Genomic DNA, 8,179 nt, shown 5'->3' on the forward strand with positions numbered 1-8,179 from the left:
TTGCCTTAGCAACCTAAATTGCTAACATATCCAGGGACAGGAGAAATACATCTCAATAATAATAGCTTTTTGGAAAATGCTGTTATGTGATTTGATCCTATGCTTTACTTTTTGATGCTAGTCCACATTACAATACATTATATTATAAAGAGTATCAGAACTAGATATCATCAAAACCTACTATGTGAAATTCCTCTTTTCTAGCACGAAAATCAATATGGTATGCTAATCTGTTCTCAGAATATGGTGTGCTATGCTATGCTGTGGCAAAGTATCATATATATCATTATTCATCCAAAGTATAAGACCCAAAATTACATGCCATGACATACTAGTCTGCTGCTTTACAATTACTAGAATGCAATAGAAATTCATTACAGTAGTTAATGGAGCAAGCTTTCCCCCCCTCTTGCTCTGGACTGTAGGACTCAAACCAATGGCTTCAAGTAACAAGAAGGGAAGTTCCAACTAAACATCAGGAAGAACTTTCTGATGGTAAGAACTGTCTGATAGTGGAACGGGCTCCCTCAGGAGGTGGTGGCCTCTTCTTCATTGAAGGTTTTTAAGTGGAGGTTGGATGGCTTTAGTGGAGATTCCTGCATTGCAGGGGGTTGGACTAGATGACCCTAGGGGTCTCTTCCAACTCTACAATTCTATGCTTCTAAGGCTCCAGGGAACCCAAAACGTTAGAAGAGTCCTGCTAGGTCAGAACAAAGATTGATCTAGATCAGCATTCTGTATCCCACAGAAGCCAACCAGATACTTCTGGGAAGCTGAAAAGGAGGTTATGAAGGCAATAGCTCTCTCTCTCTCATTGTTGCTCCCCATCAACAGGTACTGGGAGGCCTGCTACCTCTAAATCTGCAGAATGGTTATAGCCATCTCGACTAGTCTTATAACCCAAGTCAAGAGATACCACCATTCTATTATTACAATGCTTCTCAGTAGAAAGATTGTTTTTTCTGTCTAGCTTCGTATTGTCTACATAGCAGTGGCCACCCAGGCAGAAGTCTTTTACATCACCTAATCCTTAAAAAAAAAAAAATAAAATAAACCTGGAGATGCAGCTATAGAATTTGTGTGCTGATCCCGGGGGGCAGGTTAGCATAGGCGTAGTCAAAGTCCGGTCCTGAGTCACTAGCCTGGAAATCAGTCCACAAGGAGCGGGGCGAGGTCCGAAACAGGAAGCCGGGCGGGGAACAGGAGCACTGGAGAGTCAGGTCTGGGTCCGGGCAGGAACAGGAACTCAACAACGATGTTGCTCCCACAACCTGGGACCGGGCCGACTAGCCTTTATCTATTCTGAGGCTAGGGGCGGTGCCGGCCCCCAGGAGACCGCCTCTCTTGGCCTTAAGGCGAGCACTCCTCCTGGGAGCAACCAGTTCCCTTCGCCTCTCTGCCCTGAGTCGCTGCAGATCAGGAGAGGCTAAAGGGTTACTGGGCCCAGGGGGAGACTCACCTGCAGGCACTGAGTCCTCAACCACTCCTGGAGCCAGAGTGGGATCACCTGATGCCTGCTCCTGAGGATCTAACACAGGTGCAGGTGCTTCAGAATCCAAGCCCTGCCCCAATTCAGCCGGCCCTGGAGGCGGGGACTCCTGTGCAGGCTGGGATTCCTCTGGTTCAGCCTCTGAATCGGAATCCCAGGCCATCACACCATCCCCCCTCCCAAGCACCCCCCTCAATCGAGGGTCTGGACCCGGCTTGCTGGGGTACGCCTCATGGAAATATCGGAGGCAAGCTGGCGCGTGGACGTTGGCTGCTGGTTCCCAGGAACGGTCCTCCGGTCCATATCCCTTCCAGTCTATGAGATACTGCAGCTTTCCCCTGCGGTATCGGGAGTCCAGAATGCGTTCCACCTCATACTCAGGCTCCCCCTGAACCAAAACTGGCTGCGGTCGGGGACGGTCCGGGTGGAACTCATCGGGTGGGGCCACCGGACTCAGAAGGGACCTGTGGAATACCGGGTGAACCTTCAGGGTTGCGGGCAACCGGAGACGGAATGCCACAGGCGAGACCTGGTCCATGATAGGAAACGGGCCGGTGAAACGGGCGTCCAGCTTCCGCGAAGGTCGAGAGGGGTGGAGGTGGCGAGTGGAGAGCCATACTAGGTCACCGACATGGAGTCCCGGCCCCATCTGGCGGTGGCGGTCAGCCTGGGCCTTGTACGCCTCCTTGGCCTGGCGCAGTTGCTCCATCAATAGCTGTTGTTGGGACTGGAGCTCCTGGAGCCACTCTGTCACCGCAGGGACCGCGGATGCCGGCAGCACATCTGGAAACAATCGTGGATGAAAACCGTAACTGGCCTGGAACGGGGTCTGCTGGGTGGACGCATTCACCGCGTTGTTGTAAGCGAACTCCGCCAATGCTAGGTGGTCGACCCAGTCATCCTGCTGGTAGCTGCAGTAACACCGGAGGTACTGCTCCAGCACCGCGTTTGCCCGTTCCGTCTGGCCATCGGTCTGTGCGTGGTAGGCTGATGAGAGACAGACCTCTGTCCCGAGGGCCTGGTGCAAAGCTCGCCAGAACCGGGATGTGAACTGAACACCCCGGTCGGACACCACACGCTCAGGTAGGCCATGCAGGCGGAAGACATGCTGGAGGTACAGCTGAGCGGTTTCCTTAGCTGAGGGTACGGATGGGCAGGGAGCACAGTGCACCATCTTAGTGAAATGGTCGGAGAAAACTAGGAGGCAGGTATAGCCACGAGACGGGGGTAAGTCCACTACAAAGTCCAGAGAAACCGTATGCCAAGGACGTGGTGGAACTGGCAACGGCTGAAGAAGGCCCGCCGGCAGACATCACAACCAGCTACGTAGCGAGCCACGTCAGCCTTCAGGCGGGGCCACCAAAACTCACGGCTTACCAGATGGGTGGTTCGATACCGTCCAAAGTGTCCTGCGGCTGGGGCATCATGGGTCATCCGGAGAACCTCAGCCCGCAGTGGCCCAGGCGGGATGTATAGGCGACCGTGGTGCAGCAGAAGGCCCTGATGCAAGACCAGCCCTGGATACTGAGGGCATGACCCTTTGGCCAGTTCCTGGAGTCGTTCCTGGGCCCAAGCATCGACCCGCTGCTGTTGCAGCACCCGAGCCTGCAGTGGTTCCATCTCCTGGGTGGCCAGGAAAGCCGCCGGTGGCAGGATCGTGGTAGGTGCTGCTTGCTGTACCATGTCTGCGTTGTCTTCGGGTTTCCGGGACAGGGCATCCGCCTTCAGGTTTTGGGAACTCAGGATGTAGCGGATCCGGAACTGGAACCGGGAAAAGAACAACGCCCACCGGATCTGCCTTTGGTTCAGATTGCGGGTGGTCTGGAGGTACTCCAGGTTCCGGTGGTCGGTTCTCACCTCCACCGGGTGTCGTGCTCCCTCAAGATGGTGGCGCCAGACCTCAAAGGCCACCTTGATGGCCAGTAGTTCCCGCTCCCACACGGTATAGTTACGCTCCGCTGGAAGGAGCTGGCGGGAATAGTAGGCGCAGGGTAGGAGTGGCGCATCAGGTCCGAACTGCTGAGACAAGACGGCACCGAGAGCCGTACTGGACGCATCGGTCTCTACCACAAAGGGTCGAGAGGGATCAGGGTGTTGCAAGATCGGCGCTCTCTGGAAACAGGCCTTCAACCCCTGAAAGGCCTCCTCTGCCTCCTTGTCCCAGGAAAACGGCGTCTTGGGGCGCAGTAGCCGGGTCAATGGGGTGGTGCGATGAGCGTAATCCGCAATGAAGGTCTGGTAATAGTTGGTGAACCCCAGGAACCACTGTAGGTCCTTGCGGTTCCGAGGTGCCGCCCATTCCCGAACCGCTGCCACCTTTCCAGGATCCATCTGCACCCCATCTGGAGAGAGTCGGTGACCAAGGAAGTCCACTGACCGCTGATGGAACTCGCACTTGCTGAGCTTTGCATACAGGCGGTGCTCTCGCAAGCGCTGCAGCACGGTCCGGACATGATCCTCGTGGCGAGCCGGGTCACGGGAGAAGACCAGAATGTCATCCAAGTACACCACCACATACTTGTCTAGCAAGTCCTGGAACACATGGTTAATGTACCGTTGGAACACAGCGGGCGCGTTGCACAAACCGAAGGGCATCACCAGGTATTCGAACTGTCCATACCGGGTCCCGAATGCTGTCTTCCACTCATCACCGGCTCGGATCCGAATCAAATTGTAGGCCCCCCGGAGGTCTAGCTTGGTGAACACCTGCGCCCCTTGCACCCGCTCCAGCAACTCTGAAATAAGGGGCAAGGGGTACCGGTCTGGGATGGTAATTTTGTTCAGGGCCTGATAATCATGGCAAAGGCGGAGCTCCCCACATTTCTTCTTAACAAAGAGCACTGGCGCAGCAGTGGGCGAGGTAGAAGGCCTAATGAAACCACGCTCCAGGTTCTTGCGCAAGAAGTCTTGCAAAGCCTCGCGCTCTGGCTCTGTAAGAGAGTATAAGCGACTCACCGGTAGAGGCGCTCCGGGCTGGAGGTCTATGCCGCAGTCAAAAGAGCGATGTGGCGGCAGCTGGTCTGCCCCCCGTTCCTCGAACATGTCGTGATAGTCCCGGTACTCAGCGGGGAGCGTAGATGCAGCCTCCTCAGAGGGCGCAGCTGCTAGCATCTCGGTTTGGGCGTGGGAGCTTGGGTCTGGGAAGTGCACAGTCCGTTTGACCCAGTCAATCTGCACATTGTGAGCCTCCAGCCAGTCCATCCCAAGCACCAGGGGGAACCGGGGCATGGAGGCAATGTCCAAAGTTCGCATCTCCCGATGCTGCTGGAGACACAAGACCAAGGGCTGGGTCTCCTGAGTAACGGCACCTGAACGCAGGAGCCGTCCGTCGATTGCCTCCACCTGTACCGGATCTGGCTTGTTCTGAAGTGGCACCCGATGATGGGCAGCAAAAGCAGCGTCCATATAGGAGCGGGTTGCCCCCGAATCCACCAGAGCATGGGTAAGGATCCAGGGCCCACCTGGAGGGTATAGACGTACCGGAACCATAAGGTGTTGCAATTCAATTGGTGCGGCCCCATTCTGCGCTGTTTGGGACCCCGGGTAGCCAGGGCCATCAGCTACTGGGGGTTGGCGGTTTCCCTGTGGCTGGCGTTTCTCAGGACAGGACCGGGCGTAGTGTCCACTTCCGCCACAGTAGAGACATAGATTCCCCTCCCGACGCCGCACCTTCTCCGCGGGGGAGAGGCGTGGCCGCACTGCCCCAAGCTGCATAGGCTCCTCCGATGACTCGGCTGTGGCCGTGGAGCTGCTAGTAGAAACTGGCGCCGAGAACTGGAAGTGCCGGCGGCCCCGGGCCTGGCGACGGTCCTCCAGCCGATCGTCTATTTGCAGACTCCGTTGAATGAGGGCGTCTAGCGTGGTGGGGCGTTCCATTGTGGCCAGCTGGTCCAGTATCTCGTCTGAAAGCCCCTCGAGATACTGGTCCCGAAGAGCAGAGTCATTCCAGGTCAAGTCCTGTGCCAGCAGCCGGAATTCCGTGGTGTATGCGGCCACAGTGGACTTGCCCTGTTTCAACCGCCTGATTGCCCGGTTGGCTTGACTCCCCTTCTGGGGGTTACCAAACACGGCCTTCAAAAGATTGCAAAACCCCATATAGTCTATCAGCAAGGGGGAGTCTTGCCTGAGCAGCGGCAACGCCCATTTGGACGCCTGGTCCTTTAACAAACTAATCAAAAAGTGTACCTTGGTGCGGTCGTCATGGAAGTTCTGAGCTCTCCCTTGAATATACAACTTGGCCTGGGCAAGGAACATGGGGAAGCTGGCCGGGTCCCCATCAAATTTCTCTGGCAAAGCCACTGGGTACTTGCCAGGAGCCGGGGCGTCGGCCCCAGGAGCCGGTAGGGCGTCCAACCGCTGCTGAAGTGCCATGACCACATCGCTGAGCTGCTGCACGGTGTGGGTCAAGGCCTGGTTCTCCTGGGCCAATGCCACCAGGGCAGCTGCTTGGTCGGCCATGGCTTCTGCCTTTCCCCGAACGCACCCCAACGAAGGGGGAGTGCGGGCTGGTGGGAGCAAACTGCGCTGATCCCGGGGGGCAGGTTAGCATAGGCGTAGTCAAAGTCCGGTCCTGAGTCACTAGCCTGGAAATCAGTCCACAAGGAGCGGGGCGAGGTCCGAAACAGGAAGCCGGGCGGGGAACAGGAGCACTGGAGAGTCAGGTCTGGGTCCGGGCAGGAACAGGAACTCAACAACGATGTTGCTCCCACAACCTGGGACCGGGCCGACTAGCCTTTATCTATTCTGAGGCTAGGGGCGGTCCCGGCCCCCAGGAGACCCGCCTCTCTTGGCCTTAAGGCGAGCACTCCTCCTGGGAGCAACCAGTTCCCTTCGCCTCTCTGCCCTGAGTCGCTGCAGATCAGGAGAGGCTAAAGGGTTACTGAGCCCAGGGGGAGACTCACCTGCAGGCACTGAGTCCTCAACCACTCCTGGAGCCAGAGTGGGATCACCTGATGCCTGCTCCTGAGGATCTAACACAGGTGCAGGTGCTTCAGAATCCAAGCCCTGCCCCAATTCAGCCGGCCCTGGAGGCGGGGACTCCTGTGCAGGCTGGGATTCCTCTGGTTCAGCCTCTGAATCGGAATCCCAGGCCATCACAATTTGGAACCTTCTGCAGGCAAAGCATATCCGCTATCACTCAGCTATGCTTCTTCCAAATAGGAGGCTTCCAAATATGACCGTGTTCTGGGCTGGGACAGGGAATTCTCCGTATTGCTAGATCCTGTTTATTTGGGTCATTTAATCACTCCTGATGCAACCAAATTACTAGGTCTGGCATCAACAGTCAGCATGGTCTGTCACCTGCCAAAGCAGAGGAGCTGCTGGCCAATGGAGTTGCTGAGGTGATCATCTATTTCCACGTGGGGAAAGTGCCCACTGGCAGAGAAAGAAATGGCATGCAAAAGAGTTGTGCTTTGCTCCAGGTAATCCCCTCTTGTCAGGAAATAAGAGATCACCCCGAAAGACCCCTCTGACATCACAGGGGCCCCCAGGGTGATCTTCAGTTTCCTGGCAGGAGTAGTAGAGGGAGCAGAGAACAACCCTTTCAGGCTCCTATTAGTACCACTGACACTGCTGGCAACAAGCAGTGATCAGCTGCAAATCATCATATTAGGAGGATGTCCAGAAAAGCACCTGGAAAAATACGGGTGGAGGAACTGGGATTGGCTGCAGCTCCCTGCTGCACACCCAGGTGGGTTGCTGTGTAATATGTAAAATGGTCATAGGGTTCGCAGCCTGAAAGACATTTGCAGGTCAACTCTTCCGTTTCAGAATGTGGACTTCTCTTGAGACATAGAAATCCCCATGTAGTGTTGGTGTGATGTGAACAATGGGTTAAATTACACCATGCTTGGTGTCATGTCTTGAGGAGCATGTCCCCCATGTCTGGATGGTCCTAGATAAGGGTGTCAGGTGCACTGGGTTACCGTAGCAACACCAGCAAGGTCGAGTGCATGACTTGCTGAGTCGTTCACCCTCCCATTGGTTCAGGAATGCTTACATTATGTCTTGTTGTCCTGCCCTGTCCTGTTAGGGTCTGACTCTGGATCTGTAAGAGTCAGGGGAGAGGCTGTGGGTTTTACACAGCAGCATTTCTGTCTTTACATATGTTTCTTTACTTCAAAGACCAGAAGAACTGTATATAATAGCTTTGTCTTATGTCTGGAGAAAATAAACCCTTTGTTACTTGGAACTGTGTTGGAGAAAAGTTTCCCCCTTAACTGGGGCTCTGAAACAAGCTGTTCTGCTGGGAGCAAGAAATCTCTGAAGACTCTGCTGGGGCTCCCCATACTCTGCTGATACCACACACTGGTTGAAGTGTGGTGAACTACCAACTACCAGTACTTCTACAAGGTCAAAACCATGTGTCCTGGTGCTCTGTAGATTTGGAAAACCCAATAATCTTCACATTAAAGAGCTTCTTCCTAGCTGGGCACCCAGCTTTGGGGAGATCATCAGACCAAGCATTCTTTAGTTCAACCTGTGCCAACCTGGTGTCCTTTAAATGTTTAGGGCTATCATTTCCATCAGCCCCAGCAAGCACAGCCATACTGGCTGAGACTAATGGGAGCTGTTGCTAAAAACTTCAGCAGCCTGAAGAAGGCTTCTCTCAGACCATAAGGCATCAACTAAAGGCTATTAATAATAATTGACATTTACAGAGACATGCCTTTACACAAAGCAGCCTAA

This window comes from Podarcis gaigeae (assembly GCF_964106915.1).
Source record: "Podarcis gaigeae genome assembly, chromosome: 10".
NCBI lineage: Eukaryota > Metazoa > Chordata > Lepidosauria > Squamata > Lacertidae > Podarcis > Podarcis gaigeae.